The sequence below is a fragment of the Microplitis demolitor genome, chromosome 4 (genome assembly GCF_026212275.2).
Source record: "Microplitis demolitor isolate Queensland-Clemson2020A chromosome 4, iyMicDemo2.1a, whole genome shotgun sequence".
NCBI classification, from domain to species: Eukaryota; Metazoa; Arthropoda; class Insecta; order Hymenoptera; family Braconidae; genus Microplitis; species Microplitis demolitor.
The window spans coordinates 7,055,895-7,073,006 of NC_068548.1; the positions used below are offsets into that span (position 1 = coordinate 7,055,895).

Sequence of the window (17,112 nt, forward strand, 5' to 3'; positions counted from 1 at the left end):
TATTTATCTACAATTTTAATTTAAATAATAAAAATAATTATTTTTAGTAATTTTTTATGAAATTTTATTACGCAAGTTTAAAATTATAATTTCGTATATTTATAAAAAATCTTGATTAATTTTGGGTGAATTTAAAATCAAAGAAAAAATTTTCTCATTCGAAATCCATTTGCATATTTCCCAATTAAGTTTTAAAAAATAATAGCTCTCGTTGAATGTAAACTTTTTTAATGCATAAATTTGTCTCGCCTGGTACAATAAACAAATAAATAATCGAGCCTGTTAACAAGCTTCAAATAGTTTACCGTAAATAAAAATGATAACGAAACCCAGTCTTTTCTGAGTTGTGATTATATAATAGCCGTGACAGCTTCCGCGTTATAGTGAACGCGTCTGATATCTGTCTGTTCAAGTAATATAACAGTATTCCTTAGCTGTTTGATAGCAAAGTTCCTGCATCTATTCCGTCAAGACGTGACTTGAGCAAGACGAACTCTAGCGACTGCAGTACAGGGGCCTTTCGTTCTTTCGTTCTGTAAAAAGTCGAGCTCTTAGCTTTGGTATGTCTAGTAGAGTAAAAGAAGGAACGAATAAAATAGTTTCCGAAGGTCAAAAAGTATCTGAAAGAAGGCTCTAAGGATAAGAATGAGAATGGTCGAGAAGGAAGAAGTCAGAGGGAAGAGGACAGTGAGTTAAATTGATCCGTTTCCCTTTTCTTGCGTTCTTATTCGGTATCGCCTTGCTTGAGACGAATGAGAAAGAGGGAACAAAAGTAAGAAGAGGAGATAGACATCAAAGATAGACAACAATAATACACCAACAGTAACAACGAGTCACGTGCGTTTGCTGGAAAAAAGATGAAAAACCCGCTGGCTTTATTATTTCTTGTGGCGAGTCGAGTGATCTCTCGAGAAAAGAGTCTGCAAAAAAGAAGATGGAGATGGGGAATGAGTACGCCGGCGTAAAAATAATAAAAAAGAATGACAAGAAGGACGTAATGGTGAAATGAAAAAGAGAGTGAAAAGTAGATGACTGAAAGCTGCTAGTGTATAGAAGCTGGGGCTGAGACTGAAGTTGAGGGAGTCAGTAGTGGAGGTGGATACTGAGGTGGAGGCTGAGGCTGAAACTGAGGCTGAGGTGGAGAACCTCGAGTGGCAGACTTGGCGAACCCACTGCTATCCACCTCTCTCAAGTAGATTGTACAAAAATGAGACGCCGGATGAAAAGTAAATAAGGATTGGACGAAAGAGTGAACCGGCTAGTATGAGGCTGCAAGATCTTACGTCCTCTCTGTCTTTTATATCTTTTTAACTTTTTACTTCCTCTTCCCTCATCGGGAACCTTATCTTCTTATCTTCTTATCGCTCATTTTATGGCCATCGGTGCTTTGTTATATTTTATACACGATCATTCTCGTTAAAGGCAGGGTGTAGGGTGCAGGGTGTAGTTTAAATAACCTTTTATTTGGCTTTTTAACAGGAAAATTTTTCGGTAATTTTTATTTCCTTTGATGGATTATATATTTTAGATAGGATAAAAGTATGAAATTATATTATCTATAACGAAGATTTTTATGATAAGTTATCGAATCATATAATTTTTATAATATCAAATAAAAGACACAAATTCTCATTAAGTTATAGAACACCAAGCTATTACGTTAAGTTGATAAGACGACTAATTTTCAATCCATTAATCTCTGCATTTGAAATCCAATCAACTCATATTCTTCAACGACAGAACACGGTACATTTTTTTTTTTTTTTTTTTGGCAGTTAGGATACGTCGAGCGGGAGCAGGGCATAGAGGAATAAAATCGCAGCGCGAGATTTCATCGTAAAAAAAAAAAAGTGAAAACGGGTAATGGGGTTAGCCTGGATGCCGGAATTCTGGTTTAACATGAGCTTGTGGAATGCACGTACATCCTGTGTCAAAAGTAAGGATTTTCTTCAGAGCACCAGAGAGAGCAACGTGGGCTCTCGAGAGGAATAAAATGATGTTTGGTCACCGGATCCAGCAGTAACAGCAACAGCAGTAGTATCAGTAGTACCGATAGTAGTAACAGTCTAGACTACAGTCTGGATAGTTGATGGGCTGAACTGTGAGTCTCTATGCCACCCAACACTCCTTTGGTTGCACTCACATTGACCACTGACTATCAGAACCTCCTACATTTGGCTGAAATCCAAATATTGTTGGTCGTAACATGAAAATTTTAACGCTCACGATCCTAGTTATTCGCTATCATATTGATTTGTCATGTTAACGACTGAGAAGTAGAAGCAGATAGCAAGTGAATAAATTAAATTTTTGGTGATGCTTCGGAATAGCAAGTAGTGTCTTTTGAATATTATGTTGACTGTTATGCTCTGGTATCCTTGGGAGCTGGTGAATACTGAGCTGGAGACATCGTAAGAGGGAGAGAAGGAAGAAGTGAGTAGATACTGTTGAGCCAACGTGGTGTCGAATGCGAGTAGAGTGCATTCACTGAAGGACGAAGAACACCGAGAAATGGAATAGAAAGAAGAGAAACAGAGAAACAGAGTTGGATCCGATCGTCCAGCTGGTCCGCGTGCACAAATTCCCACGAGAAAACCCAACCAGTGTCTCCTCTCTCGCACCGCGGATGCTGCTAAAGAGGCTGGAGATATAGAGCGCTAGACTCCATAATAGATCTCTTGCTCCCGTCGTTTATACTCGTTGTTTCTTCGTGCACCGATGATTGTCGACTCGGCGATGCATAAAGTGTTAGAATACCAGATGCTAAATTTCTCCCAAGTATTCCCGGTATTATTTTCCAAGCTTTGTTCAAACCTGTTTTTATTGTTTTATTGTACTAGATCAATTATATTCATAAATTAGCTTGAGTAGTAATGTCATTTTTGGATTAAGTAGAGCAGCTAATTTTTTTAAATTTAACATACCTGAAAATTTATCAGTATGATTTAAAATTTTGGATTGATTATTGAAGATACGGTAAAATTAATAAGGACATGTTTTATAGAAGATTTGATTTTCTACAAAAAAGTCTTCAACAGTTTTATCATTTCAAATAATTAAGAGAATTTGAATTTTAAAACTTTTATAATCAATTTTTATTAAATTCCTGCGAAAAATATGTTTGACGACTTTGATTTAAAATTCTGGCTCAATAATTGGAGTTACGTTAAAAATGTATCAGACCTTTTATGTAGAGGATTAAATTTTCTACAAAAGAGTTCTGGACAATTTAATCATATTCCCGATAATTGAGCTGAAATTAAATTTTAAAAAAATTTTACAGCAAAAACCTAGTAAACTCTCCCCGAGAATAAATAAAACTGTTTTAATTCAATACGTCGTTATATTTACCTTCGAACGCCTATTCTGGCACTCAGTAAAACAAAATCCAACCATTTAAATATTTACATGGCAATTAATCAGCGAAGTTCTCGAACAAATATAATTGACAATTCGTCCATAAACTAAAACAGTATAAATACCCACGTATAAAACAGACGCGTGACACATTCAGTTGTCAACATGCCGTTAAAATGTGTTGTTTACGGGTAGTTGCTCACAATTATCGTCACCGTTCTCATTCCACTTCCGCGGGCAAGTAAAATCGTTGTTTAGGTTAGCTAGTCGATATTCTATATCCTCGTGACCATTCTCGCTGGTATCATCCTCGTTCACCATAGCCTTTCGTTCGAATTTAATTCGACAACTCATCTGTCTAAGTACGCCCGTGGCCCAGCTGAAACTCCACTCTCGTTGGTCAATATCGACAGCAAATGGTCCAATTAAAACCGCAACCAGCAGCAAATCTCATTCACTTTTATTAAAATTCAAAACCGCCGAAATAAATAATAAAAACTATTTATTACAATTCTTATCTTCGAAAAATATTTATTTCTCTTATTGGACGAGCTTCTGAACCAGGAACTGGATAGTGAAAAAGCTTAGAATCTTCTGGGATATTCATTTTTATAGTGTGCCGTGTAAATATTGGCATAAGTATATCACGGGTCAACGAATTTCTCTCATTCGTCTGGATATGTTTGGTCACGGATCAGACGAATGGCCCGAACTCAGGGGAAAGAGTCCAGGGAATGGGAGACTAGATGGTGAATGCCCGAGGCTAAGAAAAGAGACAGCCAGATTCTGAATTTACGCCGAGGGTTTTCCGCGTTCGACGTTCAGAGACCTGATGTGTGTTTGTGTTTGTAGGGTAGGTGTGGTTCCTCGTTCGCCTTGCTTTGCCTCGCCATATTGTGTGACTATCGAACGGGAAAACGTGGCCCTGTTTCATTTGGTTGCCCATACTCCCGAGCTGCCTGAACTCGAATACGTGGCGGATCCTAGGACAGTGGGTGCAGGAGCTGAAACAACTAATGGAACTAAAAATCAATTGAATCAACCCCAACGAACCCATGGGATACCAACAATTCAATTGTCGATTCTAACTGCATGATAGAATGGAAATTATTTTCTAATATGAAGATGTGGTTGATTAAGTGACTTGAGTTGGGTGATAAAAGTGTTTTCGAAAATAATTTAAGTCGGGAGTTAAAGCCAAAGTCGGAATCGTTGTCTATTGAAAGAACAGAGGCTGTAATTTCTAGGTACAAGGATTCCTCGGGATACAAAGCGAGAATGTCTAGTATACCAGTAGAGGCCACAGTATTCTAGGTACCTCTTTCTAGATGTACAGATAATAAACAATGCGACTGAAACACATTCTTCCATTATCCGTCTGTCGTGTCTGTCTTTCGTGTTTCCACCTAGTTGTTGCCTAGCTACATTGCGTGTTTCTATGCATACACACCACTTGTTGTTACTATAACAGTCTACTAGTTCAATGCGTGTGTGTGTGTGTGCACCGCGAGTTGATTGTACCTAGTGAAACAAGACCACTAAATAAAGAACTGTTTGCATACCCATTACCGACATCGATAATACATTTATATAATTGTTGTATGTTCAAATCTGTCATTGATCATCGATTCGATTAATTACGATTGTTGTGGTTATTATGCCAATTACAATTTTAATTTATTGAAATTAGAATTATTACTTTTAGATTTTTTTATGTAAACTAAATTTACTTAGGTTATTTCTAATTATTATTTTTTATGATAAAGTTATAAAATTTCCTTTTCTATTAACCGACATCTCTTGGATCTAACTAAACACCAATATAATGTGTATTAAAACAGCTGAGCAAGTTAAGCTTTTGATGAAAATAGACGATCGGCTATCCATCTATCGGCAAAATTATCCCGTCTAACACATACCAGTTCAAAGTTTACGATCGTTACGAAGGGATCAAATGCCGTCCCACCACTTAGACGCAGCTATTGATTCCATCAGCATCAGCATCACCGTCACTATCAGCGTTATCATTATTATTATTTATTCACCATCTCAAAACTACAGTATAAATAATCAAGCTGGTTCCCCTTCTTTCTTTGATAAATCGTTCCTCAAAGCCATCCAGGATCACCTCAGAAAGCATATTCCTCATCCCTAGAGTAATAGCAGGATATCAAGGTAATCCAAGTACACATAAATTTGGTATAATGCAACAAAGAACCAAAGAGATACGCTTTTAAAATACCGTTTGTCGAATTAAAGAAATCCATGTTTCCTTCTTGCTAGTCAGTCTTCTCTCATATCGTTATCGTCTAAGAGCACACAACTCAAGACATTTGCGAATAGCGAATAGCAAATGGCTAATAGATAGACAGCAACATACATAAGCATATAAGTAAATATATCCGAGACAGTGGATTCCCGATTACGTTTATTGAGCTACCTGGATGCTTTGACTGCATCCCGTCGTGGGAAACGATACTATACTGCAGACTACCAACTGTGTAGTTGTCTTCTGCATTAGTTCATTATTAGGCAATGAGTCTCCGGAGTTCAGTGAAGCGAAGATTTCTAGCGTTTGCACAAACATACATACATACATACATAAATACACACAAACACAAACTCTGCGTGTGCGGAAGATTTAAATAATTGAGTTACCGTTTGAATAGCGAACAGCCCAATGATAAGCTTAGTTGTATTTGTGATCAGTGATAAGTAATCATAGAAATGGAATTAATATCCATCAGCCGTTGAAGCCCTCTTCGGAGTTTTTACAGTGTAAAGTTTGTTCCATTGTGGTAAGATGTAGACAATATTTTTTGTTGCGTATTTGAAGGATCTGACAGGCATTGGGAATGCTGATGGTTTTGTTGGTAGAAGCAATGCGTGTCGCGTACACGTCAGCTTCCGGATCCGGGTGAAAAAACGTCCTCGATATCAATCCCGAGACGGGAGGCGGTTAAAAAAAGGAGAAAAGACATTGTAGATGAAAAAAGGATAACGTCCTGCCGAGCCGGATCAGAAAGGGGCTCTTCCTTCTATCTCAATCCCTGTCCTTGTTCAGCCAGTTCTTTTATAACTTTTTAAGAAGTCACGACAAACTCACGGGGAGTCGTAACACAATGGGTTTTTCCAACCCCTGTCATCTCTGGACCAGCGTCTTCTGGCTTCTACGGCTACAGCTTAAACAGCTACAGCTTCTACAACCACTACTATAACTGGTACACGAACATTGCTCGAGCACGCTCGTCATCCTGGCCTTTTAGTGCCCTAGCAACCCGTCGGCTTTGTATTGTCTCAATGCCCTGCCGGTTCCTAAAGCAACACTGCCATTAATTTAACCTCAACGAGTTTATCCGCGGCATTATAACATTGGCTACACGTGAACTGAGTAGGATAGTTGTTGGGTCGTGCGGGTATCTGATGGCCATTCCAGTCCAACATCTGGGATTTTATTTACCCATTGCCTGCTCAAAGTTCCAAGATGACTGCCCCTATGAATAACCATCCAAGACTTTAGAGTGTAGAGTGTAAAGTGACTATCCTTCTCCTTGGATATAGTAGTTAATAGGCATGCTGCGATCCGAGAAGATAACTTGTAGCCAGCGCTGCGTGCTAATTCGACACGTAGGAGTCGATATCCCGGGTGATAATAATATTCCATTACCGAGCCGCAAGGCCGTACATCACCCATCCATGCCCGCTCGTCACGCTCGTCCCTTTGCCACCAATCCAAGTATGTATATACGCAGGACTCGACCGATAGGATCTACATGAGGCGTTAATTACGTACCGTCCTACCGCGTTACACTGCCACTGAGTGTAATATCTCTCGCTCATTCTTAAGGACTACACTGAGCTGCTGATCCTGGACAAGCCAAGCTTACTGCTAGGGTTACATTGCCGAGTATAAGATGTTTAAGAGTTTAACCAATAGTTGTTACTCTTCCTCTTCCTCTTGCTAGTGCTTTTGCTTTTGCTGTTGTTGTTGCTGCTTTAGCTTTGACTATGAAAACGCCAGAGTAACCACATCCGATTACTCTTCTTTCTTCATTAGTTTATTTGCTGGATGCATTCGCTGCTTTGTACTCACTGACCATTCCTAACGAGATTCCAAACTACGTTTCTCAGAGATCAACTCCGAGTTAACTTGTTGGGAAAATACTTAAACAGTTTTATATCGCAAATTTTTATATATGACCAAGCTAAATGCTATGGGAAAATACCGGAGCTGTAAAACCCTTTTGTCTGGGGTTATGTTATTTATTTATTTATTTTTTTATTTACTTTTTTTTATAGCTTGGAAACTGTTGAGTGGAGAAAAAAGTTATGAGGATATTTTTTGTTGGCCATTTAATTTTCTACAGAAAAGCTCTTATTACTTTGTTACCTAAAACAAATATTCAACAAGCCATCACTAAAATTAAAATGAAAAAATTAATTCGGAAAATAAAAAAAGTTAATCCAGCAATTCTTTCCACTGGATATCTCCAAAACAATCAACCCCACAAAAAAATGACTCATATCTTTTTTGTACAACATAAAATTCACTACAAAAAAGGTCCAGTGACTTTATAGCCTCCGACCAATGGATAACAAGTTATCTTGTTCCCAGTAATAAATAAAAGATATGACATTACCCATGCTTATTATCATCCTCTCCCTTAATCCGAATTAGATTTCCCTTATTCCATGTCCCACATTAAAAACTTTTTATCTAACAATTATCAATTCAATATAAATTATGTACAGTAGCAATAATTCACCGTTATCGTAATCAATTGAAATAAATCAGCCGAGCCCTCGGGACTTGGGACTCGGGACTCTAACTCGATAGCTCGGCATACATAGACCTACAGATTAAATATGGACATATTATGCGTAAGGTACCAGTTAAAACCATTCAAACGCACTAATGAGTTAACAGATCTGTTAATGACTGGTAAAGTACCTGCTCAATTTAATGTTGCCCCTGAGACACTACATTAGACTATAACGATTTAACTTTCATGTCTATTAAATTATTTCCAGCTACCAATTAACTCTCTATTACGCATTTAATATATATATAAATCAGATAAATTATTGGTACTTACCCTATTGTTCTCGATCAAACGTTAGAATCGGGTATTAAGCCTGTAACAAAAAATATATATTTCATGTTTAATCGCCGGGTATTACATTCTCCAACTCAAGGTTGGAGTTCCAGGCCATTAAAATTCTTGGCTATCTGGGAAATATTTTTTTAAAACAATTACGATTAAGATTCGGATTAAAATCAAGTTTGGAAACTTGCTCCAATTATAGATAATGTTTCACTTGAGAGTTGTAAAAATTTTTTGTTTAAATTCAGATAAAATTTATTGCGTCAGTTGAGACTAAGATTGAGACTGAGGTTGAGGATGAGAACCGAATAAATAAAAGACTGGAGAAAAGTGTTTGTGAAATATAAGTATGTATGTATATATATATATATAGATGTCTTGGTGGGTGAGGATTGGTGGTGAGAGCGAAACTACCTTCAATTGCGGGTCAGTTTACTGAGTCCAGAATATCTACCGTGAAGAGTCGAGAGCGATGTTGAATACTTTGCCGGGATTACGCGGGTTTACGGCTGAAAATAATCTGGACAAGCGAACCCAGAGAGGTCCTCGTAAATGCTCAGTCTAGACTTATATGGATGCAAGGGAGCTATTAGTTTTTTAAACTCATGCAAATTTTCCTGAGAATATTATTTTTGGTTTACTGTCTTGTGTTTATTTACCTTTTGAATGCTTGGCATAAATAACGTAAATATAAACTTCATTATTTTAGATTTTTTTAGTCAAACTTAAGAAGAATAATATTTTTTTTTTACTTTAAATTATTTGCAGACGATAAGATAAGAGGTATGATAAAATTGTTAAGTTTTTTTTTTCTAGTGAATTAAATTTTCTGTAAAAAAGTACTAAATGACTTGAGCGTATTTTCAATAAATGAGTCAGCATTCAAATGTAAAGATTTAAAACAAAAAAACCTAAATCTCTCTCAAATTAAAAGCCTTCAAATCTTTGTAAATGTTGAGAAACATAAAATATTTAAAATATTAAATAGCTAAATGAACTTTGGAATCTCTGAAAGGCCTTAATGTAAAATAAAATAACTTATCCATAAATGAAAAACTTTAAATAATAATATTTTCTTCGTTTATTTATTTAAAAACTTAATATTTAGACTTAAAACATTTACGTCCATTAGATTTATTTCTTACCCTTGGTTATTTATTATTATTATTATTATTATTATTATTATTTTATTTCGACTTATTTTACTTTATTTATATTCCTTGTAGTACAAGAGATGTTTTATAAGTTAAGTTAACTCAGGGCATTTCGTTACGCTTCTTTACTTTCCAGCGATCTTAGTGACCTATCATTAACAATTTCACTGCTCAACACCCGTAAAAATCACCCCATTCTTTTTGTTGCCCTTCTTGATGTCAGTTTACACGCATACCACCAACCGCTGTTTCAATACTGACCAACATTGCCAACACTTTTTCTTTTCATATTTTTTTTTAGACATTTAAATTTAAACTGTCACTAAAATAATAGAGATATCAAGAAATCATCATAGACCTTTCTTATAGCAAATTTAACTCTCTAAAAAAATAAGTTCTTATCAATTTTATCATATCTCGTATCATTTACCTAGAATTTGAATTAAAAGAATTAAAAAAAAATTTTTTGAATAATTTAATAACTTATAATTTAAATTGTGACTAAAGTTACAGAGATATCAAAAAATTTGATAAATATTTTTTATAGTAAATTTAATTTTCTATAAAAAAGGTCCTTATCATTTTAACCGTATCTCTTATTACTAGGCCATAACTGTCTAAAAAAGATAGTAAAGTCTGATAGTTTAGATGTTAATAAAATTAAAAAATTTATTTTAACCCCATAAATAATTATTTATCATTAACCTTGACTGTGTGTCATGTCGAGCACTTAAAGTTAATATTACATACACAGTGGCGCCATAACTAATTCTATGAATCCAGGAAGACACGCGACAAAAATTCCATGCATCTCCGAGCGTTGTGGTAATTTTGAAAGCTCGCAACTCGCACAGCTTATATATATGCACATATAAACGTGCTCGCCGCTTTTAACTGACGTGCAATACATACATATATATATAACATTATATATCTACCTTTATATATATATTTATAAAATAGCAATAAGTCTCATAAAATATATCCATATTTACGTGTATAAATTACTAATTTTTTTATTTTCTCTGGGAAACCTTTTTTATCGTCTCTCGTTCTCGTGTCAACGCGATATTAAATTTCAGATGTGAATTTGTATTAAAAGTAATGGCTCATGTATTTTTTATTTTACTTTAAATTTTATATTACGATTTATGGTGAAAGAAATTTTACATTTAACACGCGGTTGTTTTGTAATTGGAAACCTGACATTATATATATAAATAATTTAATATTGAAAATCAGGTAAAATAATAAAAAAAAAAAAAGTTAATTCTTTATCAATTAAAGCCGAAAGATTTTTTATTTTAATAAAATTTATTTTTATTTTTACTCGATATTTAAATTAAAATTGTGATTCAAGCATTGGAGATTTAATTAAAGTTGAGGTCTTATTTTATAGAAAATTTCATTTGCTACAAAAAAAGTTCTTATCAAATTTATCGTATCTCTTATCATTCATCTATAATTTTAACCCAGCGTTGAAAAAGAATTTTTCAAGAAATTATAAAAATTTAAAATTCGAATTTTAATCTAAGATAATATAATCTGATACTTTTTAGTATAAAATTTGTTAAAAAAAAATCTTCTAGTCTCTTGAAATGTTTCATATGCAAATACCGCCCCCGGATCGTCACAAAAAATTGAAAAATTAATTATACAGGTTAAAAAAAATAGTTAGGTATGAAAATAAGGTCACAGTAGGTCGTAGCATCACCTCGCAGTATCCCCGAGCAAAATACATATATTCCCGGTGATGATGATAGGGTCGCAAGTCGCAGCGGCCCGTGAAATTTGCATAAAGAGCGTCGACATACCCAAAGTGGGTATCTGTACAAAGGGCTGCTTTATGAATTCGCGCGAGATCCGTCCGGCTCGTGAATAATATGCGCCCAGTGCAACCCCTGGAATTTACCCGGAGGCGCTCCCGACAGAGAAGCTCAGCTATCTTCAGCTCTCGGCACTAGATAAAGGGGAAATGTCACAAGAAGCTGAAACAAGACAAGATTCAACATACCCCTCCATGTCTTGTCAAATCTTCCATCCTCTAGCTTCCAGCTTCTAGTCCCGGACTCTAGATTCTGGACCCATCCAGTATCCAGCATCCCGCGTTTTCCCTTGAGCCCAAACGAATTCGTTAGTAATCGCTTTTGTTTCGTCTTCTATTCCTTTACTTCCCGACTCTGACTCTCATCTCATCTCACTCCCTTTTGCAAACTATCCTTCTAGACAGACTACATACTTCCAACTACCATCTACTGACTACTATGGACTTCTATACAGACAGACTTTACCTTCAACTTTTGATTTAGCCTCTTTCTTTAGTTTAGTTAATTTCCGCTGGCGAGGAATCTCGGTCGATTCAAAGTCGCCGCTGTCTTGCTACTGAATCCTTGAGTCGAGTCTCGCTAGTCACGGAATTCCTTCACTTTGTCGAGCGAGAACTTTAAAAAATTTATATACCATTTCAAATATATCTTTTTGATTTATTATTATTTATGTAGTTTGTTTGCAATTTTTTTTCGTACTCTTCCATTTAAATTTCATTTACAAATGTTTTAAAATATAAATTTTAAATATACCTGAACTATCAAAGACCTGAGAAAATGTCACGAAAACAGTTTTACAGGAAATTTAATTCTCTACACGGAGAGAAATTTATTGTAACAATTACAATGTATTATAGGAATGGTTCCCATAACGTATGGTAACCGGTTTTTTTGAAATGTTGATTACAGGAACGGCACCCATACATATTATGGTAATCATTACTATAAAAATGGGTATACGGAAAGAAAATTATGGGAAGTTTTGCTATGCATTATGGGAATAGTTCCCATTTCATTGTGGGAACCATTTCCATAATGGTATAGGAACTATTCCTATAATATTATGGGAACTATTACCATAATATTTTAGGAACCATTCCTATAATATCAAAAACTTTTTTTTTTGCAAAATAGTGTAGAAATTTCGCTCATGATATGGAAAGATTCAAATGAAGTTTCTTTGACTCTAAAATTGTATTGAAACACTAAATTAAGATTAAAATGACCCTTACTATACAGGGGTTACTTTCATGTATGAATAGATATAAACCTGTTTTTATGTTTAATAATATTTATGTGTATTGTAGAAGTGATTTTCACACTTTTCTTTAAATTAATATTTTCATTATAGCATAGGAACCATTCCCATAATATTATAGGAATCGTTATATTATTATTATGGAAACCATTCCTATAATGTTATGGGTATCATTCCCATAATTATACACGGAGAAAAAAATATAGTAAAATTGGCTAAAAAATATGGGAATAATTACTAAATTTAGATATTAATCTTGAAACGCTTATGATTTCTATGAAAAATTCATAAACAGATAAGTAAATTTTACTATTCCGTTTAGTAAATTTTACTATATTAGAATGGAAAAAAATAAAATTAAATTCTTATTAGCCTTTAACTTTTTATTATTATTACTATCATTTTGACTATTATTGCTATTTATGTCATCTGTATTGGTGTTGGTGTCGATTTGTGTTGTTTAAAAAATCACTTGGTTTCAACCGAGATTCGAACCCTGATCTGCCGCACGCGAGTCCTTTCCTATGTCTGACGGCCTGATGTCACCTTTGGACAAAAATTCCAGAACTTGTAATACATATTTGTATATGCTATCCCCACCAAATTGTAATTTTATCTATACATAGTAGAATTTACTATACAGATAGTAAAAAAATATTATCGTGTTAGCCAAAAATACATTGCGTATAGTAATTTTTAATATTTTGTATAGTAACAAATCCTATATTGTATTAGAAAATTTACTTTCTTAAATTTGTATTTACTAAAAATACTTATAGTAAAATTTACTATAAAAATAGTAAAAAATACAATTGTGTTAGCAAAAAATACATTACGCATAGTAATTTTTAATATCTTATGTAATTATTACTAACTAGTAAATTTTACTAAACGTTTAGTAATAATTACAATACAGAATGTATTTTTTCATATCTGTTAGTAAATTTTACTATTAGATTGTAATTTTTACTATATTTTTTCTCCGTGTAGAAACTATACCTATAATTATAGGAACTGCTCCCATAATTTATGGTCGTAATTCCTATGATGGTACAGGAAAAAATTTCACGAAATGGAACCGTTTCCATAATTTTCTTTCGGTGTATAATTCCTATAGGGTACCGGAATAGTTCCTATCAAATTATGGTAATTATTACTATATCACTATGGTAATTGTTCCTGTAATAATATGTTAACTATTCCCATAATATTATAGTAATCGTTATCATGATATTACCAAATATTATGGTAATAGTTCCCATAATTTATAGGAATGATAACAATAATGTTATGGTAATAGCTACCGTAATATTATAGTAATTACTATCACAATGTATGGTAACTATTACCATAATCTTATGCGATATGGGAACTGCGATATGGGAACTGTTACCATGATGATGGCCATTGTTCCCATAGATATTGGACCGTTTCCCAGAAATTATGGGTTATATCCCATAATTCCAAGTAATTATTGCCATAACGGTATGGGATGATATTTCATAAACGTCTTAAGAACGGTTTCTATAAATTTCTCTTCGTCTACAATTAGGCTTTTATAATTTCTAATATAAGTGCGATAGTTTAAGTGTAATTACTATTTAGAGTCAGACATATAAAGTTTTGCACTACTTGGTAAAAATTTAAGTTCCGCGGAAGTTTGAATTTAAATTAGAGCCAAAGTATTAGGAATACGACTAAAATGTATAGAAATGATTTTATAAGAAATTCAAAACTCTATAAAAAAAGTTTCAGTGATTTTTTTTTTGTAAATTTAATAGTATATATGTACGTGCAATTAAAAGTTAATTTAATGACTTTTTTTTTTAATAACAGAGTTTTTGTATTTTGAATTTATTTTTATTTCTATAAACGAATATAAAATATAATATTGAAATAAATAAAAAGGTTTGTCGGTATATGGGCATTGTGCAGTGGCCGGATAGACACATTAATCGATTCAAATGTCGTTTCAGTTGTTTAAACAAGAACGAATTCGATGGCGATAACAATGACAATAATAAAATAAAACAAAGTTAAATAATAATAACACTGGGGATTTATTTTTGTTTCGCTTTGGGTAAATTCATGTCAAATAATTGTCTGACTTTTGTTCCCTTGTCAAATGGCCAATTTGTGTCGCCTATAAATAAAAATAACCAAATAAACTTTTAATTAATCACACGTTCATAAATTTTTTTTTTTTTTTACTAAATTTTGCAGGAATTAAAATCTCATGATCAAATACGACTAGTCGCAGATAAATGTACAAAAGATTTAATCTCATATCATTTATCTAAGATTTCAATTTAAAAATTTTTCGTTTCAAAGTTGAAATCAAAATTTTAAGTTAAGTTTTAAAAATACAATAATGTTGTTTTAAACTTCTTTGTAGAAAATTTAATTCTTCATAAATAAGGTTCTTCTAAATTTTATCATATTTCTTATCATTCAACCAGAATTTAAATTTGAAAAATATACTTTGAGTAATTTTTAAAAATCGATAGAAAATTTTAAAATTATCCCTCTAATTTAATTTTTCAAGATTCGATAAATAAAATCTGATTTTTATTCGTAGAAAATTCAGTTCTCAAAAAAAAATATATATATATATATTAATTTCGACTTGTTCAATTTGATCCAAAAATTAATTTAAAATATCACAAAATTGAATTTCAGATATTGTGAGTTAAAAATGCGACTAAATTGAATCTGGGAAAAGTTTAAAAAGCGCAATGTTAAGTATAAAGTACACAGAATATAAAAAAAAAACAAAGGCACAATGATATGCACAGAGATTTCATTTTTGCTCAAGATAAAAGTTGTTATATCTCAGTTATCTCTATTTTTTGACCCTCTCTCAGTCTCGAGCTCTATTTTATCTTGTATCAAGTCTCAAGACTCTTTGAGACTAAACTACTAACAGTTACGTCCAAGTCTGATAAACTCATTGTAAACAGAAAGAGACACCAGCCAGCAATAGCAATACCCTAGATTCCTCAGACCCTTTTCCGTTATATCCACAAACACAACATTAAAAACATCTGCCGTTTCTTTTTTATTATTTTACTCTATTACTAACATATATATGTATATGTATAAATGTATTTTTGGTTATTGTTTTAATACAATTATCCCCAGCTGGTAGTTGTCACTGTAAGTAAACCGACCTTGAAATTGGCGAGATAATTAAATCGTCACTGTGGATTTCAAATTTTAATACCCAACGATTTAATATTTTTGACTCAGAAAAATATATTAGGTATTAAACTCAGAGTTAAGCTCATGGTCTCGGGGCAATTTTGAGTAACTAGACTGTAATGGCTTTAAAATCTTAAGTTTAATTATTCGTAAAGTTTTACAAGGATTTACATGTAAGTAAATTAAATAGTTTGTTATATATAAGTGTAAGCTTTTGGAAAATCTTTTAATGGAATTAAAACTCTGGACTTATTGTTTTTAGAGATAGTATAAATTTGTTAATAACTTTTTTACAGGAAATTTAATTATCTACAATAAAAGTTTTTGTACATTTCATTATACTCCTATCATTTATTTAGAATTTCAATTTAATGTTGGAAAAAAATTCTTTAGAGTAATTTTAAAAAAATATAATTTTTCAAAATTTTAAATTCAAATTCTAATGAAATTTTTGAATATGAAATAAAGTTGGCACATATTTTTTTCATAAGAAATTTAAATATCAACAAAAAAGGTTTCAATTAATTTCACTATCTTTTCTTATTTATCCAAAATTTAAACTTGAAGTCTTAAAAAAATATTTTTTCAAGTAAATAGAAAAAATTTATGAGATTTGAATTTATAATAAAAGTTTCTGAATTAAATAAATTAATCCAAGATTTTTTTTAGATAAAATCTTCTACTAAAACTTTTGTTCTTTAGCCTCAGTTTAATTAAGAGCTCATATATATCTTGAAATTGAAAACAGGAAATTAACAAATTAAGCCGGTGAATCATACTCCCCCTTCTCACACTACACACCTATTGGTAACTTTGAACCTTTTATTAATAAATAACTTTTAAATACTTAAAGAATAATAGAAGAAAAAAACTGAATAAAATCCGGAAATTGCAGTGAAACCTCTTTCCGCAGGGTCAGTGTCAGGATTAAAAGCTCGCTCTTAATATCTTAGCGAGTCTAATTGGCCCCAAGTGATGTATTGAGGAAATTAAGCTTCCCGAATAGTCTTGAACCTCCGCGGGTTTTCCAGCAAAACGCGTAAAGCTTCCAATACTCTTTCATTATTCTCTCAAGCATTTCTTTACTTCTTCTTCCATTCCGAAATTTTCTACCTCTGCCACTACCTTTTATTTCAATTTTTTTTCCCTCCCCCTCCTCCTTCTTTTTCTCCTGCTTCTTCTTTTATTTTTAATATTTTTTCTTCTCCATC

General features: G+C 33.0%; 2 protein-coding genes across 7 annotated transcripts in view; one reads left to right on the forward strand and one right to left on the reverse strand.

Annotated features, from left to right (window-relative positions):
- Positions 1-17,112, forward strand: part of LOC103570427 (autophagy-related protein 16-1) — a 182,768-nt gene that overhangs the window by 85,372 nt on the left and 80,284 nt on the right. The window lies entirely within an intron of this gene.
- The window catches only part of LOC103570426 (uncharacterized), a 123,705-nt gene that overhangs the window by 76,207 nt on the left and 30,386 nt on the right, over positions 1-17,112 (reverse strand). The window contains exon 2 of the mRNA XM_008548159.2: positions 8,454-8,493. The gene's annotated coding sequence lies outside the window, so the exon portion shown is untranslated. The remainder of the gene's footprint in view (positions 1-8,453; positions 8,494-17,112) is intronic.